The sequence below is a fragment of the Cavia porcellus genome, unplaced genomic scaffold (assembly GCF_034190915.1).
Source record: "Cavia porcellus strain 051 isolate PalLab524CR breed Dunkin Hartley unplaced genomic scaffold, mCavPor4.1 scaffold_11, whole genome shotgun sequence".
Classification (NCBI taxonomy): Eukaryota; Metazoa; Chordata; class Mammalia; order Rodentia; family Caviidae; genus Cavia; species Cavia porcellus.
In genome coordinates, this window is record NW_026947494.1 from 20,614,749 (window position 1) to 20,631,422 (window position 16,674).

Sequence of the window (16,674 nt, forward strand, 5' to 3'; positions counted from 1 at the left end):
TGCCTGAAAGTTATACACTTGCTTTTCATTTGACTACTTAAGTGACCATTATAAATAATGCTATAAATTATGTGTCCTGTGTGTGACTGTTTTCCCTGCAAATCCCTACTACAATGGCTATGACGTAAGGACACGGCAAGAAGATGTCTGGAATGAACAGGAAAGTGGATCCTCATCAGACACTGAATCTTCTGACCCCATTGATTGTGGTTCCCCACCTTCCCACACTGTGAAAAAAAATGTCAGATGTGTTTCTATTATTCAATTTAGAGTACTTTGTCATAGCAGTCAGAAAAAACTAAGTCACCACCTAGGTCTGTTCATAAATGAGAATATTCTGAACAGTAAAATATGTGATATAAACTTACATGTATCAGCGCAGATCCTCCTGAGAAACTCTACCATAAATTCTATCCTTTTTGATATTATTTAGTAACCTCACATTACAGATCTCTATATTCCCACAGAGATAAATATGTTTAATTTTTCATCATAGTAGACAAAATCAATTTTGTTTACTATAACTGAATTTAAATTATTCCCTGCTACCCTCTTGTGACATGAAGAAAAAGTAAAAGTTAATTATTTTCATTTATTATATTTGACAGAATCGTATATATTAAAGGAAGGGTTCCTCTCTTTTAAAGATGTACAAAATCTTCAATAACCAAGTCTCTATACAAACATGCTATTAAAAAACAAAATTTGGCATTTTTTAATAAAAGTAGCCAGCCTTAATTACTATAAGTTCAGATACATATATGGGAATGGGAAAAGAAAGAGGAAGTAATATATATATATATATATATATATATATATATATATATACCAGGTACAAACTTTCTATGATGAATGTTATCATTATGTATATCTAAGAATGCACCAATAAAATTAAAGTTTTACAAATAAATGCAATGTTCGTTTTCCTTCTCAAAACCTGGCCATTCAATAAAGAATGATCTATAAATCTGAAGACACATATTGACATTGCATTTGATTCCAAAATCATACAAGTCCAACTATTTTTCCTGATATACTCCTAAAGATGTACTTTTATGACCTTTACATATTGTTTAGAATCGTGCTTGGCAGTCAATTCTGAATATGTCAGTTACATTTTACCAGTGTGGAACAGTAGGGGTTTTTGGTTTTGCTTTGTTTTCTTCTCTTTGCCACAGTTTTGGAAGTGATGCTTGTACTAGTCGTCATTCATATTAGACATAAAAAAATTTGACAGAAGACATACAAACAAAATATACAAATCCCATAAAGAAGCAATCAATTTAGATGCCTAAGTAGGCAGTTTGTTTCAACTTTTGAAGGTTTATGGAAAACTCTTTTTAGTTTCATCTTACCATCAAGGTCTAACTGCCAGCATAATTTAGAAGACACTTGGCTGTGTCAGGATTTGACTTAATATTCTGAGACTGAAATCCGGATGAGTCTGCCAGCACACTGCAAATTTCAGTAAGCTGATGTGGTGTAATTCAGGAGGGAGACGCCATCACTTGTCACCCCAAGGACGATCAGATATGCCAGGTTATGAAAGCGCAGTATCTACACACGCCCTTGCCCTTCACCCGTAATACTGATTAGGTGCATTGCAACAGTGGAGAAAAGATGATTCAAAGAAGAAATCTAGTCTCCATGAAATTGCTGAGGTTGATAACTACCATGGTGACACCTGGCGCTATTCCGGTATCTATTCGTTTATTCATGCATTCAATCAACCCATTATTATCTAGAGAACATGGAGCTAAACAAGTCAAAGTAGTTTTCTTTTTAATTTCAGGGAGCACTAAGCTTTGGTTTTAGTTGAAAGATTCAGAGAGAAAATACAGGAAATCAGTAATATCACTAAAACAAAGTAAAACAATTGTCATCAAGAAAAGTGATTTAATTTTTGAAAACATCAAAAATAAGCAAATGGAATAAGTAACATGTTCAGGATATTGCATGTGATAAATGTTTGGAAAACAACAAAGCAGTAAAATACCACTGCTGGCAGATTTAAATTTTAAGTCATAAACTCAGTGTAAACTTTCTTGAATGGGTCATTCTTATTAAAGACTTAAAAAATAGGCTATAAGCTTGGTATGTGTTAAGTTTGAACACATATGGTAACCCAAGTCCCATGAAGTCATAGGTAAGGCTTTTTCAGAGGTAGCTGAATCTAGAATGTATGATGCTGGGATTAAACGCATGTGGTGTACTAAATAGTACAAGGACTGATTTGCCCCCATCCTAATCACAGCAACCTGGATACAACTCAAGGGACAGAAGGAAGCTTGTTTGCTTCCTTGATTGCTTTGCTATCTTCTGCTGGCCATGAACAGTTTTGTTCTGTGAAATTTGTCTGCCATGCCTCCCTGTCTTGGAGCCAGCCAACTATGGCCTGAAATCTCTACAAATTATGACCCAAATAACCTTTCCTTTCTTATCTTTGGGCATTGGGTATTTTGTCGCAGCAATGCAAAAAGTAACTAAGACAGAATTTGGCATCCAGAGTAGCATCATTGGTGCAATTATCCTTGAACATGTAGTTCAACAGCCTTTGAGAATGACTCATGGTAATAGTTTGAAAGGTTCAAAGATTGCAGCTGGAAAAGTATAGCTACACTTGAGGGAGATTCTGGTCCCAGTACAGAGGACCAGAATCCTGCCAATAGAGACCAGCCTTAGGAGGTTTCTGTTGGAAAGAAGGACTGCATTGGCTATTGGATTCCATGTGGCATGTGTAATATCTAACAGAAAGTTTGACTGCATTTTGCTCTGTTCAGAGTCTTTGCCTGAGAATAAGATTAAGAGTGACAATCTAATTAATATTTAAGGCAGTCAGATGTTAAGGCAGCAACAGAGTTATTGCTGAGGGCTTTTAGCCAGGCTTCTGTTGATAATCAAAAGCAAAAGTCCCAGCAGAATGATTCTGAATGTTATGACTTTGGCTAGAAACGAATCTCCAATAAATTTCCCACTCACAAAGATGGAACAGAGGAGAAATTGATCACTGAAAAGACTAACCGTAAAAGTCAAGTTTTCAGAAGAATACAACCCAGAAGATGGCCTGAGGACAACACAAGAACCAGCAGACACCCACCTTTTGCAAGATCAGATTTGAAAAAGTGAAAGACTTTGGTTTGCAGAGAGACCTACAGAACACCATGTTCCAGAATGGTGGTAGCCTAATGAAACTGTTTGTCTAAAATTGGTGCATAGGCCCTTAAACTAACAATCAAGGGAGAAGGAAGCCCGACCACTGCATTAACTGGTGGAAGACCTTGGCATCATCTATGTGGAGCTGGTTTTAGCTGGGAGAATGCAAGAGTTGTGGATTTAGAAAGCCTTTCCCCAGATTTCAGAAGAAGGGCTGGGAGGCTAGGTAGTGTGTGCCTGAGAGGGCAGTGGGTCAGGCCGTGACTGTGAAGTCAAAGGTGCACTGGACACTCCAGAATTTTGGAGATGCCAAGAACATGGATCATCTAAGGAAAATTGCAAGGAATAAGCAAAGTGGCCCAAGAGAAAAGATATGGAAGCTACTACGACCCATAGTACCATAGGGGTGGGGCCATGCAAGTCCTTTGGAGTTCACATCTTGTCACAAGTTACCTCAGATGTTGCACTTGAAATCACAGGACTTAAGGTTTTCCCTGCTGGATTTTGGACTTGCTTTGGTCCCATCAATTTTTATCCCTCCCCTATTTGTACCTTTTGGAAAGGTACAAATTATCTTGCAGTTATCTTGCACCATTGTATGTTGGGAGTGTTTAAGTTTCTTTTCATTCATATGGAAGCTCACAGCTAAGAGTTTGTTTTAAGTCTCAGAGGAGAGTTGAAACTTGTGCTTTTCAGCATGTTGAGCTGTTATGACTTTGGCAATGAAAGCGAACTTTGGGTGGGTCAGTGGTGGGAAGTTCCAGTCTGGTCTAGATATTCCCCCAAAGCCTCACATGGTCATAGGTGATTTTTCAGTGGCTGAATCGAGAATACACGATGCTGGGATCAAGGGTGTGTGATTAATAAATCAGTACACTGATTGTTTGGACACCACCCTAGCCTGGTAGCCTGGATACAACATGGGTAGGAACACAGGCTTCTTTTCTCCCTTGTATGCTTTGCTTTGCTTGCTTGTCCTTGAGTGTTTGGGTATTTTGTCACAACAATGAGAAAAGTAACTCAGACAGTATATGTTCCTGTATGTGTGAGGATATATAGTACACATATTTGTGTATCTACAGTTATTTGCATATATATATGCTTCAACACATAAGAGGTAGAAAAATGCAAAATACAAAAGCCTCATGCATAGGCATGGTAGTATGTAATATGATCAGATAAATGTAGAATGGCTGAATTGGTCTTTGTCTTGTCTGAAGGGAGGAACTGACACTAGAGAGGACATGCAGAGTCAAAAGACTCAAAAGTAAAAGCAAATATATAATCAAGTGTTGACTGTGAGAATTTCTAAGGAGAGAAAGAAGTCTTGTCAAAACTGGACTTCTCCTAGCTTATCATATTATGTCATTAACTCTTTTCATATTGAAGAACCTGTTTCACAGACTACTGAGTATGGATACATTAGATTGTGTGAAAATTTTCAGAACTAGGGCTGTGCTTTAGCCAGATCACTCCACCTTTTTATTAGAGAACAGATCACTGTTCTCAAACCTTGTTGACTTTGACAGTGACAATCATGCTACACTTTAAAATGTTAATGCAAAGTTCTGAATGCAGAGTGTGTCTAACTCTTCGTCAGGTAGAAAGAAATTAATAAAATTCAAGGGCAGAGGAGGTAATCATTGGTGGTGGTAGTGAGATGGTTCTCAATATTCATGAGCACCAAGCTTTCCTTCAGTAGTTTTAATTTCAAAGAAATGAAAAACATAGTTAATTGGGGAAAAGTAAACCTCTAATGCCAGGTATATATTTTACCCAAGAAAGTTTCAATGAAAATCTTTAGTTAAATCATTCTATCATGTAAAACTCAGAGAAAAAAAAAAAAGAATGGTATAACTCAACCAGTTACATCCTTTAATTTCAAAAAAGGTGATTCTGAGACCAAGATTTTATGTGACTTGCATACTTAATTCTGACACACTGAAGAATGTATAAAATATGAGGTTGCTTCAAAGAGAGCTGTGATTTTAATGGCAAATGTATGGAGAAAAAATTTTATACCTCTGCCAAAAATTATACAGTTTTACCTTGTTTTCTCCCTTTAAGAAGAAGGTAAAGGATTGAAAAAGATAGCTACTGGCTCTGCACATCCTCACATTGTTCATTCTGTAGCCTGTTTCGAGCCAGTGGCCCTGCAGATGCAGGAACGCAAGTCAGGCCCACGGCTAGGAGGGGTACTAGTTTAATTTAAGTCTTGAACAGCTGGAATGTGCACAGTTAATGACCACTTGAGCATTAAAATTCTGATTGTTGTAAATGAAATATGATGGCATGAGGAAAAGAAGGTAGCAGCAATATACAACAGAACAAATGTGCAGTAACAGGCCAAAAAGTGTAAATTGTGCAACAGATTTCAAAAGAGAACTGCCATAGTAACATGCATTCTTAGAATGGAGTATTTCTGTCCAAGCAGAAACCATTTAAATAATCAGAGAAATTCTCTATTTTTCTGTCACCTCTGCCTATGAGAATGGAAATGACACAAAGCTTGCAATAGAAAAAATTATAAAAACTTTAAACAGAGAGATAGGTTTGGCAGGTGTTTCTCAATAGTATTTAAGCATCAAATAAAATATTTATGAATTGAAATCACCCTGTGGTCACAATATTTACTGGTTTGCTCAAAGGGAAAGGTATCAGAATCAAAGCAAGTAGGAAGCAATACTTAATTCCAAATGCTACTGCAGGGTGAAATGTGCTTTTAAATAACCACATATATGTTTTGAGAAATTTGTATAACAGTACACGCCTTTTATTTTTTCTTCATATAACTGTCAGCTATATCAGTTATGAAAATGAAAAATATATCACACAAAACTATTTTTACATTTTCTGAACTATCCCTTATCTAGTGAAAAAGAAAATTCTTTTTCCACCTAAGAAATACATTTCTGTAAAATTTCTAAACTGTCAAAGCACCAAGGTGTAGGCAAATACTCACACAATATCTGTCTCATTCTGAAGCTTTGCTAGATGCTTTGAGGCTTACTGGGGAAAAGACTCCTTTCAAGAGGTGGTATCTTGTCTGTCTTGTTGAGAGGAGGGAACATTCTGGACTGTAGTAACAGCCAGATTCCCTACAACATTTCCTCTGTAACACTTATTATAGCTGTTTTTAATAAATATCATTGGTGTATAATTTTTCATATTCTGACTCAGTCTTAGAATCTAAACACTACAGTGTCATAGATTTTAGTCTATGCTACACATGGAATTTTTTCCTCATTAATCAATCAGCATCAAAAATGCATAAAATAAATTACCAAATACTGTTAAGATATTCTACAATCAAATTATGGGCAAACCACATAACCTGAGTTATAATTTTCTCTGAAACAGATAAGAAAGTTATTTTGAAGCAACTCATACTAAATACAGTGATCAACAAGGTACCTGAAGTTTCTGTTTGCCTAAAGAATGCCATATCTATTTTCATGTAAGTTAGCACACATCTGAAGCCTATGTCATTTCACTTTGTCTTTTTTGCTCAAATTTTACATTGAGAATGGAATGTAGAAATCAAGTCTTTCAGAGTACTAATTTTAGATGAAATCACCAAAAATCAAAATGTTAAAGCATATATTAAAATCCAAAGTTTAATGTAAAAGGATCAGAATACATATTCTAAAATGCTCAACTTCTAAATTACTATTAACTTCTACAAACTATATTCCTCACTAGTCTGATAAAAGCCCTACTTCAAAAAACACAGCTGGAAATGCTCACAGAAAGACAACTAAACTATCATTAAAGAAGTGGAACAGCTTTGTATAGAAAGACTCTTAAGATTAGAATCTTCAATCTAGAAGCTCTGACATCTATTAAATAAAGTAGACGGTGGATAGTGTGAAAACCACGCTCTCCACAAACTTCAATTATACGAGGTCTAAGGGCACTCTTTGAAGTTGAAAAGAGATAAATTTAGGACAAATAATGTGAAGTGCCATACTATTTTATTTATTAGGTAGAGTGCTCATGAGGGTAACACATACTGCAAATATAATAGGTTCATAAAAGGTTGATAAAAAACATACAGTAAATCAATTCCAGGCTATTTAACGGAATTGGTCTAATATACATTAATACTGCTTTTTATCTTTGTCAAAGAATAGACCTCTTTCAATTCTTTAGCTTTCTATTCTTTAGCAGAGACTAAGCTTGAATATTTTTACACTGATATTAAGAAACAGATGTCTTAAATATACGGGCTAAACAGCAAAAAACAGTGAGAAAGAATTTAATAATTATCCACTGAATGAGTTAGTATTTCACAGCAAAGATAATGTTTCCAAATTATCATTATTAATATATTACTAGCTATATTGACTTTGTCTGAGGGTACATGCGCTTCACGTACTTCAATTAAATATCTGTGATAAAAGCTACCTGATTAGGGTATATCCATAAAGGCACATAAATTCATCAGTATTAAAATGAACCCAAAGCTATTCCTCAATATAGGATACACATTAAACTTTGTTTGCATTATTTTTTGAAGCATCTTGGGGTCCTGGTGTTAAGGCCTTATGATGATCACTTATCACACGAGGATTATCACATTTCAAAAGGTTAATATTTACTTCAGAATAATACGGTTTACTTCAACATGCAATGGTTTATATGTAGATATACCTCCAAGCCCTCATGCACTCATAGGTGAAGCTTTGGAGAATGACTCTTGGGTTTGTGACACTGCATCAAATGCCTGTGATACTGAATGAGTTCACTGATTGATTTAGCATAGTTCTGTATATCTGTGATGGGCTTACTGAAGAGGAAACCCACTCCATGTGTGATGGCACCAAACAATAGACATATAACCTGGATCTAATAAAAAGGAATGAAGAAGGAAATCTCACCACCTGCCTACTATGCCATAAAGAGTTTCTCCACTGGCATTATCCTGCCATGCTGCCCTGCCTTGGAAACAGACAGCTATGGACCGAAACTTCTACCAATGTGAACTAAAGTAAACTTTTCCTGTTTTAATCTATGGGTGTTTGGTATTTTATCCCAACAATGAAAAAGGAACCTAGAACTTATATTATTGTTTCATAGAAATTCTGCTTTGCCATATATTTATCAAACATTGAGAAAGGACTTAAGTTTGGCTTCTATGTTGAGACACTGTTATCTTAGGCAGTTACATTATTGTGAACTATACCTAAAATGAGGTTACTTAATGGAACGCGTGTAGATTAGGCACAAATGCTAAACCACGACCATTCAAATGAAAATAAATTTTATGAGACAGATTATTTGCTTCACAAAAACAAAATGATTTAAGTCTACAAATCTAGCTCTGAGAACTAACACGATTCTTTAGAAATTGTGAAGTAGAAAAAAAGTAAATATTTGATCCACTTGTTCCTATCCGAAAAAAATGTTCAACACATTTCACTACACCACCACTTGAAACTTACACAGCAAAAAAAAGAGGATAAAATATACAGATAGAATATCTACTTTTTTTCCTTTCACAGAAGCCCTGTATGAGGCATGAAAAGACAGTAATTCCAGTAGAAAAGTGGTCTTAAAATAACATAAGAGTAATTTATCATAAGATAATCATTAAATTTATGTGTGTTGTGTCACATATGTGATATGATTACTACAAGAAAGCCTGGTGTTTTCAAAATTCATATAACTTGAATTAAGTTTGAAAACCACTAGCTTATATCACAAATTCAGTGTGGCTTCCTAAAAGTGAATTTTTATAAAAATATTAAATCCTGTCTATGGTTGAATCTATACAAGGATAAGATGGTTTTGTTCTGGGAATAACTACTCTGTTTGCTAAAAGTCAGTGAGGTACATTTGGGTGTATATGTACATAGGTACACAGTTTTATGTAGAAACGATTGACTTTTTCATGTACAGCAGGCTTTACAATGTTTGACAACCTCATTAAATTTTCTTTAAAAATTAATCCATGATCATAACAATTTCTAAAAATTAAGACATACACAAAATAAATATCATTCTCTACAAACATGAGAACCTCTTATTGCACCAAAACTATAACTATTCTCCTGTGTATACTTCAGAAAATTCTATGCTAATTAAAAATATCAGCACACATTTGCATAAATGAGAGCATTTTTGGAAAATAAGTCACCGTATAATACTAAGCGGACATGGAATTTATAAAGAAATTTATGATTACTTTTTCAGGTAGTTGTTTCAGTGAAACTCTCCCTACTGTTAATGTTTATCTCTCATTCTTCAGTGTTCATGAATTTTGATAACTCAATTTTACACATTGATAAAATGGGGTTTAAAGTACGGTTTACTCTCTATTTTTAAATGCTTAGAATACGCTTACACTTAGGGTAAACACTCATAAAAAAGGAAATAATAAAAAGGTTAGGCACTTAATAAAAATAAATAAATTATTTAAAATTTGCATTTCATTTTATTTTTTAAAAAATTGAAAAATCAACCGCAAATTTTTCTCTCAGGAACTCAAATAGGAATATTTAGGTGCATGGTAGAAATTAATTAAGACTAGAGGAGTAAAGTTTCATTCTGGCTGTCTCATATAGTAATAGCTTTTTTTAAAGTTTTTTTGGTTTTCTGGCTTTATGATTTGAAAAGTTAAATAAACTTTGTATTACTCAATTCCCTCGTTTATGAAATAGAGATAATATGTCTTCTTTAACGTAATAATAAAAACGCAAATTGCTACAAACAGTATCAGGCAGAGATAGAGAGTGCTCAATAACTGATAACTATTACTATTTCATCAGTATAAAACTTTGGATAATACAATGAACATCTCTTACATATAATCAATAGTGTTAAAAGCATAATGGTAGCTTTGGTTATAGGGAGCACAGATTGCACAGTGCAAAGTAGTATTTGTATATATTATCTCAGTTAATTATATCACAAAAGTCATGAAGTTAAATTGTCAAAGTTTTTAGAGTTTGGTGAAGAAAGCACTGGCTATTCTTACAACATGATGGTGCTAACATCACATTAGGAGTTTTATGCAAAGTTCTACTTAATATTTTGCCAAAGATTAGCCAAAATTTTAAGAGGTAATTTAAAAAGAAGACAACCAAGGATATAGTTCAGTGGCACAGCACCTGCCTGGCAAGTACAAAGACCTGAGTTGGATTCCAGGTACACAGACAAATAAATATTATGCATTAAGAAAGAGTTTGAAATATTTAACTCCTGCGTTGATCACAAAAGTTATCGTATTCAGACACATCAAAGATACTGTCATATCAGTGAGGTCATCAGTGACTTTAAAGGGCTCAGGATGCAAACCAACCACTAGTAAACACTAACCAGAGAAAATTAAGAGTCCACTAGAGACAGAAGGTGGGAGGCATTAATGAAACCACAAATATCTGAATACAGAGAGAGGAAAACTGCAAACAACAAATGACCACTCAGAGTTTCTGTGTATTTGAGAGCACACATGAGCAAATTGCTAAGGATCCCAGAGAGGCAGAGAAATTGACATGTGACTTACTACAATTCCATTGTTTACACAGGGTGGTATTCTGGAGAAATATTAACATCTCCTGGTTGGCTAGTGAAACATTTGAGTCTATGTTGTAGTCAGGGGATGTGAGAACAATTAAAATCAGGACATGGAATTTATAACGTTATTTTATGATGATCACCCAGAATTAACACGAGAAACTACAGCAAATCTGTGCACACCAAAGACATAATATAATATTTTAGCCAGGGGCCTGAATCCTACAGCAATGTCCCATATAAGTCCAGATGAAGACCCAGAGCTTGTGACAATGGCTGCCACAAGTCCAAATGGAGGTCTAGAGACCACAAGAAGGACTCATGCCAGTCCCTTTTATGGATCCATGCTGGGATCTTAGGCCCAAAGGTCAGTTGTGGAAGCTAAAAAGTCTATGCCAGCAGGGTGAACGGGCTGTGCTGATAGGTTGAGGGTTCTACGCTGGAGCCGAGAAGTCAACTCAAAACGAAGATCAAGGTTGTCCTGAAAAGCACCACAGCCATTCTCAGCAACACGGAGCCCCTCAAGCTTCTCCAACGATAAGCACAGTTGGGTACATGCCAGGAAGCCAACATGAGTTCATCGTGGAGACCAAGCCGCACACTTCTTCCTCTTGGGAGCCAAGAAGCAATGCTCCATGTGAGGATCGGAGCTTCTCCAGGAGAACCAACGGCATTTCCTCATCACATTTTAAGAAAGCTTATCACAGGTTAGAATTGTAATAGAAAGAAATAATTTTAGTTTAAGAGATTAGTTACAAGGGGCTGGGGATTTAGCTCTGCGGCATAAGCACCTGCCTTGCAAGCAGGCGGTCATGAGTTCAATCCCCGGTCCGATAAAAATGAAAAAGACAAAAAAAAAAAAAAAAAAAGTAACTGAAGGCCAACACATCGTAAAAGAGAGAGGTAAAAGTAAATGTTTTTCAGGGCTAGAAAGTTGTTTTATTTGGAAAAGTCAAAGAACATCTAAAGGAAAAAAATGCCATTTGTGACCTACTTGAAGTAGGTATGAATTTTAGCAGCTAGTTCCTGGGGACAAAGTGAAGAAAATTAAGTTAGTGTGGTTAACACAATAATGGGATGATATACAAAGCAAGGAGAACTTTTCTAGAATAGAAAACTCATCTCCCTTTCGTATATCAAATAAAGAAGGGCTAGACGAGCTATAGTGATCTAAAAGAAATAAGAATGAAATTGGAGTAGATGAAATTTCACTTTTACCCACCTATAAAATATAAAAAGGCTGATAATACGTAGTAGGCATTTATAGTTGCAAAATATAAAAACAAACAAATAAAACAACCCTGCTAAGCGCTTCACAAGTATGCTTCACAGTCAACCTAGATTTCCAAGTTGATTGTGCTGAGGACAGTCTAGGGATTAGTAAAACACACTCATGGGTGTGTCTGAGTTGGTCTAAGAGGCGTAACTTTGAGTACCACATATGAATCCTGACATCATGTTTACTTGCTCTGATTCTTTGTGGCCAAGAACTAAGCACCTTTCATCCAGCATACCCTCTTCCCATGATGCTTCTGCTTTCAAGGCAGTCAATTATAGACTGAATCCACTTAAACCATGAGCCAAATAAGCCCCTGATCCTTTAAACTGTAGCTACCAGGTACTTTGTTCAGCACCAAGAAAACTGACAAATATATTGTGTTCCTTCATTTATTCCTTTTACTGAGCTTAGAAACCAGCCATATTTTTATCTCATTTATTCTAAACAAAGATACAGAGGCTTAGCTAAGTTAAACACCACTTTCAAGATTTCCAAGTGTGCTCGTGATGGTAGAGGTAAAACTATATAGATCGGTCCACCTCTGCAGTGGACATTTCACTGCTCTATGTATTGGAGTGATTCTCTAAATAGGGCAGCACATGAAAAACACTGAACTAGTGAGTGACAAGGGTATGACACCCTTAAGCATTTAGTTTAATCCTATCCAGCAAGGAAGACTTTCTTATATCCTAATACTGGTATATGCGCTTATCTGTAACTCTCCTGATACTGTGTGGTCATACTGTTCATCAGATTCTAAACTAATTTCTATTTAATTGCTCTTGAGTAAATATCAGGAGTCATTTGAGATCAGGAAGTTCAAATATGGCTTATTTTCACTACACCATATTGCCTGATACTGCCCTTTCTCCATAGTGGAAAAATTAATAAACTATATTAAATGAAAGATTGTAGGAAGACCTAAATTAAGAAAAACATATCTTAAAGTGCCTTACCAGGTGGAAAAAATGCAATCAGAAATGTCAGTCAGATGTTTGGATTTGCGCTGATCTGTGCCTTTTATTTGATTATTTCACATTTAATATTCCAATTAAGGAATATTCATCATTCAAGTCTCTCTTCCACTATTCTATTTAAATGGGCATATTCTACTTTATGCATTCTCCAAAAGCTACTTTCATATCAAAAGAGTCAATGACTGAGAGTGATTTCACCTTAACTAAGATAATTATTTAGTTAGGTGTTGGGGATTGAAATCAAGGCCTTCACACTGAGTTGCATCACCAGCCTGCTATTTATTTTATTTTACTTTATTTTATTAAGAGACACGGTCTTGCTAATTCTCTAAATTCGCTATGCTAGTTTCAACTGGAAATGGCCCTCCCCCTTCTGTATCCTCATCTCACTGAGGAAAGTATAATGTGTTACTTGGTTTGTAAAGTTTCTAGCACCTTCTACAGTATACACTGCAAAGTTCAAATTTTGATTGAATTTATATGAGAATAAATGTAATATATATTATAAATAGAAGTATAAAAATCACACCATCATCTCAATAGACACATAAAAAGCTTAACAAAACACAACATCCAACTGATGAATATACGTGCAGAAGGACCTTACACCAAACTGACAAAAGCAATTTATGAAAAACCCTCAGCTGAAGCTAAATGGTGAAAAAGAGAAAGCAAACTCTCTAATGTTAAGAATAAGACAAGGGTGTCCACTCTAACCACTCCTGCTCAACGTGAAATACAGCCATTAGAGAAGATAAAAACTAAAAGTGGCAAGACACAAAAACAACACTCAAAAATCAATAGTGCTCCTATACATCAATAAGAGCCTACCAAAAAGAAATCAAGAAAATAATCCCATTTGTGGCAGCATCAAAAACAATTCAATATCTAGGATTCAATCTAAACAAGGAGATAAAAGACCTCTATATCAAAAACGATAAGACAGTGAAAAAAGAGATTGAGGAAGCCATAAGAAAATTGAAAGCACTCTTTGTTCCTACATAGAGAAAATCAACAATGTCAAGTTGCCATATTATCAAAAATGATCTATATATGTAATGCAACTCCAATTAAAATGTCAATGGTCTTAAGAGAGCTATTAAAAATTCTTAAATTTATGTGAAATCAAAAGAGACCCAGGGTAGCCAAAGAAATTTGGAGTAAAAAGAGCAAAAGAGGAGGCATCACAACCCTAGATATAAAATTATACTATATGTCTATGGTAACAACCCTCCCCACACCCCTTGTTCTGGCACAAAAATAGACATACAGACCAACAGGATAAAATAGAAGACCAGAAACAGCCAGGTACACCTTTAGCCATCTGAACTTCGACAAAGGAGCTAAAAACAAACACTGCAGAACAGATAGCCTCTTAACAAATCATGCTGGAAAAATTTGCTATTTACACACAGAATGATGTAGATCTCGTCCACCCTGCTCCAAAATAAAATCAATGTGTCCTAAAATCAAATCAGATATCTGGATCCTCCCCAAAAAGCAGAAATACTGATTCAGCTGGAAGATCAAATAGGTAAAAATGTTGAAGGCATAGATATAGGCAGGAACTTTTTGAACAGAAACCCAAAGGCACAGGAAGTGGTACCAAAGATCAACAAACAAGATTAAACCAAATTAAAAAGCTTCCTGTATAGCAAAGGAAACAATCAATAGAATTAGAGACAATCTACAGATTGCAGGCAAAATTGTGACAACTACCTCTCTGATAAGAGTGCCAATATGTAGAATACACAAAGAAGTACAAAACAATTAATTATTTCCCAATTAAAAGATCTGATCCAATTTTTTTTTAAAGGCAACCAAAGTAAATGGACATTTTCCAAAAGAAAAGTATAAATAACCAATCAGTGTATGAAACTACATTCAGCATCTTTGGTCTTTAAAGTAATGTAAATCAAAACAACACTGAAATTCAGTTTTCTCCAGTAAAAATGCTGGTCACCAAGACTCAGTAACAAAGATGTGAGAAAAAAAAGAACCCTTTACATTGTTGGTGGGAATGTAAACTAGAATGGCCACTATGGAAATTAGTATGGTTATTTCTCAAAAAAAAAAAAAAAAAAAACCAAAACCCAAAACCCTGAAAACAGCAATTCCATTTTATTATTTTTTAATTTTTATTTTAAAGGGGGGCATAAGAAAGCAATTTAAGAGATACAAATGTCAAAAGTAGATGACCTGAGATCTTCACTGTCTATCATATTATCTCTTGTTTTCTTCCAAATAGTTGTTCATGTCTTCACATACAGAGAATTCATACAAAACAACATAGTATAAAACTGACCTGAACAGAATGAGGAAGGTGCTTTAGGTCTTCAGAACTAGATAATAGGGAAGTTGCAAATGGCTGTCTTATAGTGTCTCGTTCTCTTCAAAACAGCTGTTCATACTTTCATGTATATTGAAGTTCAACAAAATAAAACAGGCAGAGAGGGAGGGGTCGCTTGGTTTCCCAGCACTCCAGGTCCCAGCATGGCACTGGTCCCAGCAAATGCCGGTGGCTCCTGTCCTGGGCCACCACAACCTGCCATGGTCACAGCTGCTCACCAGAGGGGAAGGGGTTACTTGGTTTCCTGGGACTCCAGGTCCAAACATGGCACTGATCCTAGTAAGTGCCAGAGGCTCCCATCCTTGGCCACTGGAGCCTGCCACAGTCACAGCCGCTCATGGGGAGGGGGGTGTTGCTTCAAGCTGTTTCCTTCTAATGAATTGACCATGTCACTGCCCAAGTTGTGAAACGGCCAACAGACCATAGAAAGACATCTCTTTAGGCTCCTGCTTGAAACTAACAGTGTCAGGAAACTGCTGCCCTGGTTAAGGGACAGAGTAATTCCATTTTAACTATCGAAAACTCTCCTATGTATGTTCCTAAAAGAGTTGGTCATCATAGTGCACTGATTAACGCATGCCCATGTTTACAGCAGCCCAATGAACAGTAGCTAAGTCATAGAAACAGCCTAGACGTCCATTAACAGAGGAATGAATAAAGTGAATGTGCTGCAAATGTGCCATGAGCATCTCTCAGCTTAGAGAGGAGGAATTTGAATCATTCTAGGAAAATGAATGGAACATGAGGCCATGATGTTAAGTGAAATAAATCACACAAAGAAAGTTTAATATTGTATGGCTCCTTTTATATGAAAAACTTAAAATATAAGGGAATAAAATTTAAAAAAAAAAACCAAACATTTAAGAAACAGGAAGACAGATATTTTGGAGATGGGAAATAGATTCTGTGGATGACAGAAAGGTGTAAGTAGAAAGGGTAAAGAGGATCAAAAGGATCAAAGTTATATATAACTACACTATATAATTACATACAATTATACAATTATACTATACATACCAATTCCACAAAATGAATGCAATTACTATATATTGCAAGCAAAAAAAGTGAGTACACACAAAACATTTTTTGATTAGATTTTAAAGAACAAATACAATCTTCTGTAGTATGAAGTTGGAATCAAAAGTAAAGTCCATTATTTATTATTATTATTGTACTGGGAATAGAACCCAGAACCTGGCACTTGGTAGGCAGGCTCTGTGCCACTGAGCTACAACCCCAACACCAAGTCCTTTATTCTTACTAAATATAGGGAAAAAATTAGTCAATTCTACTTGAGGAGGACAAGAGTTAAGAAGTATAATCAATGGATTTTTAGCTGAAAGCCATTGAAAAATGGTCATTAGTTACACAAGGGTTTCAGAGAGAAGATGAATCGC

General features: G+C 35.5%; 1 protein-coding gene and 1 non-coding gene across 2 annotated transcripts in view; both read right to left on the minus strand.

Moving 5' to 3' along the window:
* Positions 1-16,674, minus strand: part of Cdh10 (cadherin 10) — a 161,223-nt gene that overhangs the window by 132,880 nt on the left and 11,669 nt on the right. The window lies entirely within an intron of this gene.
* Positions 15,638-15,773, minus strand: LOC111755166 (small nucleolar RNA SNORA2/SNORA34 family). Its single transcript, XR_002789746.1, has one exon. It is a non-coding gene; the product is annotated as a small nucleolar RNA SNORA2/SNORA34 family (small nucleolar RNA).